Raw genomic sequence first — 9,379 nt, 5'->3', positions numbered from 1 at the left:
AGTAATATAGACTTTTTAATTGATGGTGTTTTGACGTCATCCTAAGTAGCTCGTCAACTTATGATGGAGAAATGATAGTTTCATTTCACTATTGTGTTACTACTATTGGTTTTCTACCAGCTTATATGATCAAACTACCGAAAGATATTGTAAATGCAATATCTCATTGTTCAGAATATCTGTTCTCTACCTCTAAACATTGGGTCATTAAAAATAATGAAAATACAAGTAAATATCTCCTTATTCCAAATTTTCACGCTTCTTGCTTTTGCACTAATATCTGCTAGAGGCCTACAATGGCCAACACTTGCATCATGTGCACCCCCTTGCCCTAATATTTTCAAAATGAAATTCTTAACGCCAAGTAGGTGATTGATACACACACACACACACACACACACACACACACACACAAACACACACACACATAGAGACCATCTATATATTAGCATGTGCTCTTACAAAATGGGTATCCCTAGCAATGTATGCAAGTATGCATGAAGAAGACAAGCTGACCCAAATCCATACTTTATCCATCAACATAGACACTTCAAATTAATTTCACCCATATCCAAAAGTCTGCACTGCAATAGTCTTCACCAATCTTATACAGTTATCTTAGCCCGTTTTCCTTTGTCAATTTCCGAACACATAACATAGATAAGTGAAGCAGATAGGCTTTGCTAAGTGAAGCAGATATACATTTCTTAGTAGTCTTTTCAAACTATCAAAAATTCATTACAAAGGCACCAATAAATTGATAACCCAATAATGAGCTTTGAGACACCAAGCATTGCACTAGTAGATTTCGGAGTGTTTGGTGCTAGCTTTGGAGTGCTTTCGAGAGAAGTTCCTTTGGGGCTCTACCTTTGGGCAACACTTGCACTATTTATAAGATCCCGTGGGACCTCAATTATCAAATGATCTAGACACAAAGTTTGAGAGCAAAGGAACCTTGTGGCATAATAATAAAGAAATACCGAAAGGGACACCAAGGCCAATGCATCAAGGCATGGAACTTTGCTTTGCCATGTTGACTCTCTCTCTCTCTCTCATAAAGTTAAATGATTTTGTAGTTGTTGGTCATGTGTTGCTATTGATTTATTGCTTGGAGTTTCCAAGCATATAAAAGTGGTATCAAAGATAAAAATTATTCTTCTTCTACAAATGATCTGATAGCTTCTATAGCACACATAGGTTCACGTGAAGAATCTCACAGAGACAATGTCTCTCAGTGGGGAAGGTGAAAAATTTTGAAAATTGTCATGGGAACTGAAGAAATCAATGAAGATTTGGGCAAATTTTTTGGTAGGGAACTATGCTAGAACAAAGTACAAACATGTTGGAATTAGGGTTGCAAGAAAACAACATAGCTTCAAGAAGACGAAGGAAGCTCAAGGCACACAATGTTTATGGTAGCACATCTCCCCTAGAGTGGTGCGGTGAATGAGAGCTGGCACATAGAGTAAAGGGAAGTGCCATGTCTTGAGGACATGATCAGTGCACAAAGGGGAGTAAGACTAAAGCTTTGCGGAAAGCTTCAAGCTTATCACGAGATAATGCCTTTGTGGAAAGATCTGCAAGGTTGTCGTGTGTTGGCACGTAAGCCAAGATGATCTCTCATTCTGAGAGCCTCTCCTTGACATAGTGGTAATGCACCTCAATGTGATTTATGGGAGCATGAAAGAAGGGGTTCCTCAGAACTGCCAATGCACTCTGAGTGTCAGTGTAGATAGTGTTGGCAGTGTCCTATCCAACACCCAAATCATCTGTAAGGCGTCTGAGCCATACAGACTCAACTATAGCTATGAAGACTGCCTTGTACTCAGCCTCACAATTGGAAGTCGCCATAGTAGGTTGCTTCTTGCTCAACCATGATATGCATGAGTTGCCAAGCATGTAAAAAAAACCACTTGTGGAAACTCGTGTGTCAAAACAACCAGCCTAATCTGAGTCCAAAAAAGCATGTAAGTCTGGCGGCAATGATCCCCCTTGGGATGAAACAAGCCAAGATGTAAAGTACCACTCAAGAAGAGGAAAATCCTCTTGACAACTTGCCAATGCTTAGAACCTAGGCTATGCATAAATTTGCTAGCCTATGAGATTGAAAATTGAATATCTAGCCTCCTGTTGAATACATAAATGAGTCATCCAATAGCAGTCTGGTAAAGAGTTACATTTGCAGCATCATCATCATCATGAAGACTCAATTTCAAACATGTTTCCATGGGAGTGGCAATGTCTCTATGTTACTTTTCTGACACAAGGCAATACCACCATTGCACTGCTTAAACTCTTTACCCAAGTAATAAAGCAATAGCCCCAAATATTTCATCTTAAAAGTAGCATTCAAATTATCCTTAAATTAAACAATATGTCTCTCATTTGGTCGAGTGATTAGCAAATCATCCATATAAAGAACCACAATGAGAAGGACATTACCCTCACGCTTTACATATAATATGCTTTCAGTTGAACTCTTACGAATCCTTGTTTGACCAAATGAGTGTCAGCCTTCTCATACCAAGAACAAGAAGATTGCTTCAACTCATAGAACACTTTGTTACATCTGCACACTTCATCCTCTTGTCCCTTCTTGCTAAAAGCGTGAGGCTACGTTACATAAACTTTTTCAAATATGACACCATTCAAGAACCCATTAACAATGTCAGATTGATGTACATTGCAACGAAAATAAGATGCCAATGCACATAGAAAATGCACAGTAGTCATACAAAAAACAAGTGGAAAAGTCTCTTCCTAACCTATTTCCTTTTTGTTGTGCATAACCTTTTACAACAAGTCGAGCCTTATGATGATCAATCTCACCATCCGGCTCGCATTTCAACTTGTAGACCCACTTTGTACCAATGGCATTTTTGCCATGAGGCAAATTACATAAATTCCATGTGTCATTTTTTATAAGTGCATCATATTGTTATTGCGTACCAGCCATACAATTTTCTAAATTATGTGCTTCATAAAACGATTGAGGTTCCTCAACATCATGTGAGCTTGACATAAGCAAAGCATAACAATTTGATGTATAAGACGGATGGCAAGAAGCTGAACAAGTTTGACTAGACAAAGGTGCATCCAATTTACTTTCACGCAAAGTATGGAGCAGCCATTTAGGCATACCTCTAGCCTAAATGGAACCTCCATGATTTTCCATGTGGAATATCAAAGAATTAAAACACAATTTTGTCCTCGCGAGGAAAAAAAACAGTGGGAACAAGAAAGGACCATGCCCAAGAAGACAGAGTACGAGCAGAGTGGAGACAACACATGCTACATCAATTATGCACCAAGCTACAGATGAGCTATGGATGTGCACAATATTGCAATAAGACAATAACTCCCATAGCACCAATGACGACGAGGGTGCAATAAGATAAGAACAACGATAGCACCATGAAATACCTATTACAAGGGTGCAATAGAATGATATCAACCATAGTGCCATTAAATATCGATTTCACAAAAATCAAGGTTTTTGCCATAAAACAAGAAACCAGGCTCCCAAATACTCATAAACTTTGTCACATCTTTAATTAATAAAAGGTGAATTATCACATCACGAAGAAAAGAATTAGTAAAGTCATTATGTACAAAGCATAAAATGTCAAACTGCACAAATTATGTAAGTAATGATGGACATCAAATGAAATTTTCATGACAAGAGCGACGAGTAATATTTTTCCAAATAATGTAACTTGTTGAGACTTTTTCATACACCAAGAGTATATGCAAACTTGCGTCTGATTGAAGCAAATAGAGCCAACATAAGCAATACAAGTAACAAGATATGGAACCATGTGCGGTGATTATTATGCATTAAACCATCCACTATGATTACCATGCGCTAAACCCAAACCCTGTGGACATGCATGACCATTCCCTTACGTAAAATGCACATAAGAAGTCAATTTGAGTCATAACCCTTACCATCACTATGTGGAAGCATCATCATCTTGCACCATTAGCCACTAATAAGTGAACGCTACTTATAACATAGAAACACGCTTTATTTATAGCCCGCCATCAAACATTACAATAATTTAACTAGCATTCTCAAGGAAAAAAGACAAAAGTAATAATAGATCTTATTTGTGAACGTGTGGCCGATTGTTGGGGGTGGTCGTAGCTCTCGTGAGGGGACTTGCATCCAGAGTCGAGATTGAACCATGTTACGAAAGCAGTCGGAGTGCCATCATCCGAGAGGTAAGATATAACTAGAAAGGTATGGGGCCTTCAAGATTACTATCATGTAGCTGAATATCACGTCAGTCTGACAAACAAAGTTTTGTGGTGCATCTTGTCATCATCATGGCTTTATGTACCATGGTATCACACTATACACCATGGCATTAGAGATGCTTATAAGAATTTTGAAATAGCAATCATCATGGCTCTATGTGCGATGGCATCAGAGATACTTTCTTCAAAATAGTTAAAACTGTAAAATAGTAACTATCATCATTGCTTTACATACCATGGCATCAAAGATGCTATTTTTGTGAGGAAATTCAAAATCTACAAAAGCTAAAAGACAATGACTAGTCAGAAGATAATGGCTTGGTAAATCTTATCATCTATACATCGATGATTCACATGAAGACCATCACACACGTTAGTATACCATCATAAAATGATCATAAAATCATGTGAAGTATTTTATGACAAATCGTGACGCGATCAATAGCATGTATCAAGAAATAAAGACATGGATGGAGAAAATAAAGACACAACATTTGCTATCGCCTTGAACCATGGATGAAGATGCATCATGTAACTTCACCCATGTCACCATGGAGATCAACCTGTCCCTGTAGATCTTGGTGAACCTTGTCATTTCACGGTAAAAATGGTGATAAACACAGCATATGTCTTCTCAATGACTTCCTCCAAAGGCAGAGCAATAATGTTATCATCCTTGGCTTGACCAAGGAGGAAAAAGGATGGTTTAGGGTTAAGGGTTCAGTTACCCTGCCAATTCATCATTGAATTTTCTTAGCTATAGCTAATTGATGTCCTCTTTTATTGTATTCACCATCGATAATGTACCAACTATTTTCAACTTTGACGCCTGCATGTCACTATTTGTGTCTGAGAATGAGACCATGCCATACTCTCTAGGTCAAGAACATGAAGGTCATTGAAGCAGGTTGAATGAGAACTACCACCAATTACAAGTACATAATTCATGTCCTCTTTTATTGTATTCACCATCGATAATGTACCAACTATTTTCAACTTTGACGCCTGCATGTCACTATTTGTGTCTGAGAATGAGACCATGCCATACTCTCTAGGTCAAGAACATGAAGGTCATTGAAGCAGGTTGAATGAGAACTACCACCAATTACAAGTACATAATTCATGTCCTCTTTTATTGTATTCACCATCGATAATGTACCAACTATTTTCAACTTTGACGCCTGCATGTCACTCCTTGTGGCTGAGAAGGAGACCATGCCATAATCTCTAGGTCAAAAACTTGAAGGTCATTGAAGCAGGTTGAATGAGAACTACCACCAATTACAAGTACATAATGGCATGCTTGAACTATAGTTGTATGATGAGAATGAGGAGAAAGCAGTGTTCCTACTGCTTCGACATCATCCCACGTCATTGTTTCAAGGTCAAGAATATTCAAATCATTAAGAAGCCGACACTTTGAATCTTCTTTGCCAAACATTAGAAGATTAGAGCCTAAGAATGTGCGCATCAAGCTATTCAGACGAGCCTTACAAATTTACTCATAGACGAGAGGAGAGACTTTGAGATGATTCTCTCTCTAGTGCTCGACATTGGGAAGAGGATGGGGTGTAGGAGGGCCTCTTTATTTTCCATGAGCTTGTAAACGTTACTGTTCACTTTCCTTGTATAATCTCATTTTCCATGCATCGTGAAATTAGTTTTTCAAGGTGAGAACAGATGAGAGTTTTTTGTGCCACGGATGTAATTGCAACTTGTACCGCTTACACTAGGCTAGAAGCTTCTGGCTCATAGCGTTACCATGATCATATAGTGCAACCCCATTCACGCAATGAGGAACGTCAAGAACAAGCCGACATAGAGTTGGTGGGAAACTTTTCCAGAATATACGGACATAGAGACATGCAGTATCTGTAGGTAAATAAAGACATAACAAAGGGCCAAGCATATGCCATCATTGTTAGTGTTAGTTAGTAGTGCTCACAATCAACCACGATATACCAAAGCTAATTCGACCTTGTTTGTGATTCTAAGTTTGGAGGTGGAAAAACCCTACAAAATATTCTAGAGAAGTTGTGTAAAAATCTTCGAATTTAGTCACTTTAGCTCTAGAATTTCTCATATGTAGGTTTGCAAAGCTTTTGGGAAAAAATATTTTCTGGATGTATTTTTGGTACGCAAGTAGGTTAAGAACAAGAAATGAGCAAGTAGTAGGGGGTACAGGATAGGGAAAACTCCAAAAGTGAAAGGAATCTTGGAAGATGACGATGAACGTGGACACGGTTGTGAGAATTGACAATACTCAGGCCATCCGGTTGAGGGTAGTGAGGCAAGTGGCAAATCAACGAATGTTGGAGGGGAAGTGAGGGGAGGCAACGGATGCCAGGCGAGGAAGGGGAAAAATGGTGAGCAGTAGGGTAGGGAAGAAGCAAAACATTGTTTATATATAGAGAGAGAATCGCACTGGAGGCAACCATCTGTGCATGGTTGAGTGGTTAGCAGTGAGATTTTGTTATTCTAGGTGAGGTTGTGGGCTGGATTTGCACATACGAAAACAAGATTTTGTAGTCGCGTGCATGGAGCCTCAAATGTTGCCTGCAAAGAAGTCTCGATTCGAGCCAATATGAATTGAAAGGTGCGAGTAGGGTGGCGTACGAAATTATGTATATAAAGGTCACTTTATGGCATTTTATTCATTCATTCGATCAGTAGCGGAGAAAAAAAGGTCTAGTCAATATGGATCACTAGAGGACAAGTCTTGGCATGAATAAGAAGGTTATGGTGATGATGATGGTGGCACTAGCGCTTCGCTTCATGTGTGCGCAGCACACGCGGCCCAGACGCAGCCGATGCCGCTGTGGGGTGCATTTTATTCTTTTAAATTTATGGCTGCCAGACTATTAACGCTGTTGCAATAATTATTTTATAGCGCTACGTACTATATCTAATTGCATGGAATTTGTGAGTGTAGAGCCGCGCCTGGCCTGCGTCGGTAAACTGCGCTTTATTCTTCTCGGTTGTTGCAGGCAGGCCGATTTGGATGACGGCCTTCCACCTGATCCCACCACCACGGCCTGGTGCCTGCCTCTCCCCGATACACCACGGGTGCAGCTGCAGTGCTGGAAGTTCTTCGTGTGCTCACCTAATCTGGATGGTGACCTGCTAGTCGGAAACCTGCGTCCACTTACTGCCCTCGTCCCCACAGCCTCCTCCGTCGACAACCACCACCACCACCAACACCACGACCACCACTCCCATCCCCACCGGGCCCCCGATTCCAGTTCAGCGCCTGCGCCCGCCAAAGTCGGCCGTTTGTAGATCCCGTACATGCAACCCATTACCGCTCCCCTTTGTGCCGCCATCCATGGGTGGGGCTCATGCGGCTTTCCGCTTAGTCTTTACCACGCCAGTGCATATGCCACAAACATCTATTGGCAGACATGTTTGCGATCGTAGGGCATTAGCTGTGGTGAGACCGGGGGAGTTCGCACCCACCTCATTCCCGGTGATCCAAGTAATCTCTCTCTCTCTCTCTCTCTCGTCCCTCCTCTCATGCAAAAAACACGTTCGAACCTTGGATTTTGTGTGGGCTCCTATTTAGATACAAGTTTCCAGCTCTTTGTGTTTTCAAGTCCACTATTGAAGTTAGTCCTGATAAAAAAATGCTTGATGCAGGTGAGGGTCTCTGCCTAATCTATTCCGGCACCACTGAAGAAGCACACCAACACTTGTGCAAAAACTCCACCCACGGTTGAGCTAGCTACTGTCGGGTCACCCTTACCCTTGTGACATCATCAACTAATTTTGTCACATTGAAGACTCCATGCAATATATTATCTTCTTCATCTAATTCGAATACGTTCGTTAGTTTCTTTCGGACTAATATTTCTTTGGTTTTTAGAGTCTCGTATGTCTCTAAACATTGATCCGGAACATGTGTTGAAAATACAAAAAGGAATGGATTTAGAGCTTGGACTAACATCTTGTTTTTTTTATAGAAATCATAAGCATATCTTGATAGCTTCTCACACATACTCGAATATAGGAAAGACATTTTGTTCGATCTTATGAAATACAATCAATCATGTGATTGTAATCAATTTGAAGTAGTACTATCCATATCAAATACTCGTATATCCTTGTCTCTTTTTATTAATGCCAACCTTCACAAATAAAACTTATTGAAGGCATGATTCTAGTAATCTAGGCTTTTTAAATGTTGGTGTATGACGTCATCCAAAGTAGCTCGTCAACTTATGACGGAGAAATGATAGTTTCATTTCACCATTGTGTTACTACTATTGGTTTTCTACTAACTTTTATGATCAAACTACCGGAAGATATTGTAAATTCAAAATCTCATTGTTCACAATCTCTGTTCTCTACCTCTAAACATTGGGTCATTAAACATAATGAAAATACAAGTAAATATCTCCTTATTCCAATTTTGCACTCTCATCGATAACTTATGTATAGTAGTGCGTTGCTACCAAAAGACAATGTACATAACTCATATCTGTAGGATCTGCATCTCTCTCTCTATACATCTGTGTGTGTGTGAGAGAGTGAGATATGCAAAGGACATGAACGTGAAATTCTATCATAGTGGACCCCTTAGCATCCTTCATCACTATCATAAGACTAGAAGACAACAACTCTTGTAAGCAAAGGTAGGTAGAAAAGACTCCATAATGCTAAATTGCAAAAGAACATAGAGCAAGAGGTACGAAATCAAAGCTACATTTAGTTATTAACAAGGGATGAGGGGGATGAACCTCTAACTATGATGGATGCAACCCACAAGCAAATGGAGTACAACCATTATATGTGAAGAAGGAGTCTCCATCTTTCGCGGAGTCATGAACCTTGTTTGGCTATAGCGGAATAATATTTGTCAACAGTATCTCCTTGATCTCCATGCTTTTGCACTCACATCTGTTAGAGGCCCTACAATAGAAAACACTTGCATCATGTGCACCCCTGTGCCCTAATATTTTCAAAGTGAAATTCTTAATGCCAAGTAGGTGATTGACACACACACACACACACATACACACATAGACCATCTATATATTAGCATGTGTTCTTACAAAATGGGTAGCCCTAGCCATGTATGCAAGTATGCATGAAGAAGACAAGCTTACCCAAATCCATACTT

At 39.8% G+C, this 9,379-nt stretch overlaps 1 pseudogene; it reads left to right on the top strand.

Annotated features, from left to right (window-relative positions):
• The first annotated feature begins 6,984 nt into the window (after positions 1-6,984).
• LOC147432513 (uncharacterized) lies at positions 6,985-7,539 on the top strand (annotated as a pseudogene).
• The last annotated feature ends 1,840 nt before the right edge of the window (positions 7,540-9,379 follow it).

Source organism: Adiantum capillus-veneris, chromosome 20 (genome assembly GCF_014529385.1).
Source record: "Adiantum capillus-veneris isolate H3 chromosome 20, ASM1452938v2, whole genome shotgun sequence".
Classification (NCBI taxonomy): domain Eukaryota; kingdom Viridiplantae; phylum Streptophyta; class Polypodiopsida; order Polypodiales; family Pteridaceae; genus Adiantum; species Adiantum capillus-veneris.
This window is presented reverse-complemented; position numbering and strand designations above follow the sequence as displayed.